General features: G+C 31.4%; 1 pseudogene; it reads right to left on the reverse strand.

Annotated features, from left to right (window-relative positions):
* Positions 1 to 3,675: 3,675 nt before the first annotated feature.
* On the reverse strand, positions 3,676 to 6,306 carry LOC124942371 (annotated as a pseudogene).
* Positions 6,307 to 6,516: the final 210 nt, after the last annotated feature.

Here is a 6,516-nt window from a genome sequence, read left to right on the forward strand (position 1 = left end):
GGAATCATTCTTTAAAACATAATAAAGACTATCCTTTATATTTCACGGACTCAAGACGTTACCTTGGCCCTATCCTTATATTCACGGACTTAAGACGTTACCTTGGCCCACTTTGTCAACAAACTCTTGTTATCTTTGATAATTCATCCAAACATTTTAATAATATATTATTTTTAAATGATAAATTTGAGCATTGTGAAAATCAAAAATATTATAAAGATTAAAAAAAATAGAAGTAACACTAGTTATATTTTTTTTTTTTTGTTTATATTGAAAACAGATTAGATTTAAACGTGGCCCAATTCCAATTCCAATTCAAATTCCAATTCCAATTCCAATTTTAATTCCAACTCCAACTCCAATTCCAATTCCAATTCCAATTCCAATTCCAACTCCAACTCCAACTCCAACTCCAACTCCAACTCCAACTCCAACTCCAACTTCAACTCCAACTCTCAATTATATTTTTTCTTCTTCTTTTCTCTAAGACATAAATTTATTTATTATTTTTTAATCTAAATTGTATATGAATTTTTTCTTATTAAGATGGCCCATATGGAGAGTGATTGGGCTTGAAGTAACCATAGAGGTACAAGAAATGGGGCATGGTGTAAATTAGTAGAAAGAAATCTAATTGGCAGTCAAATTTTGTAAGTTAAAATAAATAAAAAAATATTTATTTTTTTAAAATTATTGAGATAATGTTTTAAAATTATTAAGAGTTATGTGTGGGAGTTTTCTTTTGCATTCTTATGCTTAAATAATTTAATTATTTATAAATCATCACAAATCAAGTAAATTTTTCCTTCGTTAAGTAGTGTTATTACACTATAGTAATATATATCAAAATGTTTTGAAGTGCCAATGATAGAATGTTACATGTATGTATTATCAAATTATTATTGTTTGGCATTTTAAATAGATATATAATATAATCCAAATTTTCAATAATTATCTTCCAATAGTATAAAAATCAAAAAAATTGACCTAATTATCCAAAAATGAAACAAAATAATTTATTTTTTGAGTAAGAGGAAAGGAAAGAAGGAGATAAAATGACGTAAATTTATATATACACTACCAATGCATTTTTTCACTCTTGCTATAAAGACCATGCTAGTCCTCGTTATAATACGTGTCTCGATATGTATTCAAAAAATACACTTGTTATGATTAAGATTGTGTTATAATAAATGGAACAGTTTAATCTCTCAAATTGTATTGTCCAGTAATATTTTTATAAAAAATATTAATTAGAAAAATGATATATATATATATATATATATATATATATATATATATATATGGTGATAGTCTTCTCTAATGATATGTTCAAGATTGTCTATTTCTCTGTGTGAATTATTATTGTTATTATCACATGAAATGATTGGTTATTTTTCAATAAAAATAGGATTTTCTCTGTGGTGTTAAAGAAAAGAAAAACTAAATTCAAATAGTAAATATTCTGTGAAATACTAATCAAAATACATATTTTTCATTAATATGTTTAATTATTTAGAATCTGGTTTAATACTCACAAATCAACTACAACTATAAACACAAATATACCAATATTTTTAAATATCAAAGGTGGTGTGTTTAGTATGGGAGAGATAATTATAGTCATTAATTTCCGTCCTTAATTCATTGTACTTAGTATGATATATTGATGTTATTTTATACATTTTTAGGTTTAGTTAATACCATAGAATTTAAATTTGTTAGATGAGAGGATAATACATATATAAAACTTATTATCTTAAGAAAATTTTTTCATTATAGTGAATACACTATAACAACATAAACAACTATTTATAAAATTTGTGCTCAAAATATGTAGTTTTATTAGGCCTTCAAGAACTATAGCAAGAGATTGTCCTTAAAATTGAATAGTTTATTTTGATTACATATTGGAACATCCAAATATAGTCCTCACTTTTAAAAGATTTCAATTTTATACTTTTACTCGATGTCAAAGTCTCATAACTTATGCACTTCTCAAATCTCAAAAAGATATTACACTAAAATGTAGACTTAACTAGAGAAAATGTTTTGAAAAGTCAATATTTATTAAAATCTTGTACGTACCTTAACTCCGCTCGAAAGTCGAATCTTGTAAAATGAGACGAGAAAATGACATTTTTCGAGGCCGTCTCGCCCTAAAATGAGACGTGGAACATAATTATGATTTAATGAATTATAAACTAACTTTGACTTTCTTAGAGTTGATTTTTTGTTAAATAAAACAAAGAAAGAAAAATATATTGCGTGTAAGAATGCGTTTTAGAAATTCTAGTTTGGTTACACTCAAAAAGAGCCTTGACGCTATGTCACTTGTACCGTCTCTATTTTATAAACTTTTGTCATTTAAAAAATATAATTTTATATTTCATTCACTTTTCCGATCTTAGGACATGCGTCTAATGTTTTATTCAAACATAAATATGTAACTAGACTTGTATCAATATAGTTTTAACATAAATATGTAACTAGACTTGTATCAATATAGTTTTAAGGGATGTGTCATTAATTATAAGACTAAATAGTGAGAAAGAGTAGACACGTTCATAGACAAAAACCAAATAAATAAGAGTACATGAAAAAAAAAACAATGTAAGGTTAGACTGTTATAACGGAACGCGTGAGAATGACGTAAACAATAAGAAGGACAGAGATTTAACCTGGTTCACGAAGATAGAACTTGGCTACGTCCACCCAGAAGAGAGATTATTATTGAGAAGATTGTTTTACAGAGATAATATGACAAACTAGGGTTATAACACGAGTTTATATAACACTTGATCCTTTGAAACCCTAATACAGAAACCCTAACAAATAGAGAATTGGGACGGCCCATTAAGAAGGTCCAACTATTCAAGTTTATTCAACATATACTTCAGAAATGTAGCCAAACGGGAACAGGGTAAAATATTTTAGTATTTTTAATGAAAAATATTTATTTTATCATTTTTAAGTTTTTATGATTTTTCTTAGATTAATGAAAGTGAAAAAAAAGGACAAAATTTGAAAATCAACAACAAAACAATGCCAAATTACAAAAATATTTTTGTTGTAAAATATTTATTTTATAATTTTTTTAATCTTTAAGTTAATAAAAGTGCAAAATGTGAGATTTTTTTTTTTTTTTTAAATGTAAAAATAAGCAACCAAACATTGCTAGGCTTGTTTAGGTGGTTCTCTCGCAACTCAAGCAGGGTAGTCTGTTGTCAGCCGCAACAACTACAAGTGGGACTGATTGTATCTGGACACACATCAGTTGTAAACCAGGACAGACAGCCTTATTCTTCGGTCGAAAATCAGGCCATCGGTCAAAAACTGGGCACACTCGGTCGCTGACTTGGTTTCCACGGTCAGCTAACAGGACGGTCGTGTGAAGAACATTCCTTTTCAGCAAAAACCCGGATCCATTAATCAAATGGTGACTCTTGAGTTAAATTAACCAAAATGACCTTGGCAAACATGCAGAAATTCATTTCTACCACTACAAACAACGGAAATTCAACACAAACGTTAGATTGAATCGAAACATAAACCATTTTAATTTTTTTGAGTTTTTTTTTATTTGATCAATCTTATACCACTTAAAGCTACTTTATACCAACAATAGATAACTGTGCAAAGTCCTATATGATAGGTCAAAAAGGACAGTTGGAACTTGTCTGGGTATTATTCAGAGGCAAATTTCGAGGGTAGAGAACTTGGTGAGAGAGGAGTTCTTTTATCCTATATTATTATGCTAGCAAAAATGAATTCAAAAACACACAAGAAAATACACCTCTAAAAAGTCATAATTCTTGGGCATTTGTTCAAGATAAGAATTTCTAGGAGAACTAACAAGGTCTAGGTGTACTTGAAAGACTAAGAAGATAAGTAAAGATTTATTTACACAAATGAAAAAGCTTTACAACCGATCATTTGTAAACAGGTGTTCGGGCTTCAAATGCCTAGCAACATTCCAGAGAACTTCAGTGTCTTTGCTAGCTCGAATAACAAATTGATCTCTCGCCTTCTCATCAGCAAGCCACTCTTGTAGAATTTGAAATAGCTCATAATGACAAAAATAACAAGCATATAGACATTCATATATCATAATAGCCAAAATTGGAGTTAGCTTTAAACCAAGCAGAATAAAGATGTACAGTATAACTTTTGAGTAGATGCTCCACAGAAAATAAGAAATCAATAAAAACTTTTGGCAACCTTTTTTAACAAAAATGTAATTAAACTCAAACCGTTGATGTACAGAAGTTGAATGTGCTTACTTAAATTAACATCATTATCCTCAAAACTTACCAAAAGAACGAAATAGAGAACCATATGTATAAGGCTGAAATCTAAACTTGGTACCAGGAAACTAATAATTTGATCAGCCACTAACCTAAACATTCATTCAAAAGTGTAGAAAACTGCATGTCAATAATTTTTTAGTAGTAGCACATTGGTAATCAACAGCCCTAACAAATCACCCCAAATCAACAACTTGTTCATAACAATACTAATCTAATATAAACCATCATAGAAACAACGCATTGTCGCATTCATTATCTTTGATTTAAACATACCAGAATGCATGCTTCCACACATAAACGGCCTGAGGCTAAGTAAAAAAGATACATCTCTTGACTCTTAGATAACAAAGAACTTGCTATTTCATTTCAGTAAAGTATATAATAACATATTCTGAAAACACTACCTTAGCAGAATTACTAGACATATAGGAAAGAGGCGTTATTTTCTTTAGTTGAGCAATAATCATTTCATTAAGATCAATCATTTTCAATCCAAGCCAAGGCCTCACAACCATCCCATCACACTAATCTATCTGATCAATCAAAACATGTTAAAAAAAACTCTATAAACATTACCCTCTTTTCTTGAAATGTTTAATAATTGTCACAACTGAATCAATTGGTACAGAAAAGCTCAATCCATCAGCAGCCATTATTTTCAATGCTCACAAGAGGTCCACCTGAATTACCCTGTTCAAACACCGCATGTTTCTTAATTCTTTAAAACTGTAATCAAATCATATATAATCGATGGACATCAAAGTTACACTCACAGAATTAATAGCACAATCAGTCTGTAAGTATTCCCTCCGCATTCCTCCAATACCCAAGTCGCTGCTTTTACGATCAACACAACTAATAGGGAAACAAATTTTGCAAACGAATCCTCAAAAAGAGTACCAGCAAGCCAAATGGTGAACAACAATAGTTAAGATTCATAAGAATACCGCACAATACCAGCTGTAACAGTATTCTGAAGGGAAAGAGGACACCCCATTGCAAGCACCCAATCTCCAGGACGAAGGATGCTTGAAGAGCCAAGTTTTGCAGATTGAAGTGGGGTTTTGGAGTCGATCTTCACTATTGCAATATGAGAGTGCAAGTCCGCGTTGATCAATTTTCCTTCAAATGTCCTACCATCTTGTAATGTTACATCAGCTCATACAAAACAAAATTAATGATCTTTACACTGACTGACATTCCCCACTTTGGTTGATAAGCCATGGTGACTCACAACCAAATGGGCGCACGTCAATATAGTACCATCAGAATCGATTATGGTGCCAGAACCGACACTCTTTCCCAAGGTAACTCCGTGTAAATCTGTAAAATGAGAAATCCTTTTTAAGATCAAACACCAAAAACTAAAATGTCAACTTCTTCTTTCTACAGGTTCACTATAAACACCTTGTGAGACAGACAAATTAACTACAGCAAGACCAGTTATTGCAGCGGCATTGGCAATTGAATCTCTACTGAAGCACCCATTACAACCTTTAGCTTCTTTGCTCGTATCTGCGGGTGATGAATATCTCCTCCAGACCTAGAGAAAAACAATGGCACATTTCCTGCCATTACAGAACTATGCATATATATTGAAGATGAAAAGGGGTGGTGGCTCAAGATGAGTAAAATAATTTTTATTTTTTTTAAAAAAAGCTAGTAAAAGATGATAACCATATTGAAGAGACCCACCTGGGCAATTAAAAGAGGGCTGAAGAAACATTGGTCCCCAAGTTCTCCATGGCCACCAAGATGGATGATCATGCTTTGGGATATTAACAGAAATCCATAAGGATGGTCTTAAATGAGCAGAATAGTGTCACTGTCGAAATCGTAGAATGGTGAGACAGGTGAAGATTAGAAACAAGTATTTACTTGTTGGGTCTGTGTCAATGTTTGAATAGAAATAAAGACCGGATCCAGCAGCAGCAGCAGTAGAAGCAGACAAAACGAGAGATCGAAGAAGAGAGCTTTTGTTGGATGTAGGAAACCTCTTCTGTGAGTTCAAATAAGAAACAAATGACTTAGGAGGAGGAATAGCGAAAAGAAACAATCTATGAAAAGAAGAAGAAGCCTACCAGAACAGAATAGTATTTCTCATGGTGAAGAAGAAGGATGGATAATCCGATCAGTCCTGGTCCTCCTGGAAGAAGAAGCCCTAACCAGAACTTCCGCTGCTGCAAGAACTTTAGTTCCAAAGTTT

This window comes from Impatiens glandulifera, chromosome 6, assembly GCF_907164915.1.
Source record: "Impatiens glandulifera chromosome 6, dImpGla2.1, whole genome shotgun sequence".
Classification (NCBI taxonomy): Eukaryota; Viridiplantae; Streptophyta; class Magnoliopsida; order Ericales; family Balsaminaceae; genus Impatiens; species Impatiens glandulifera.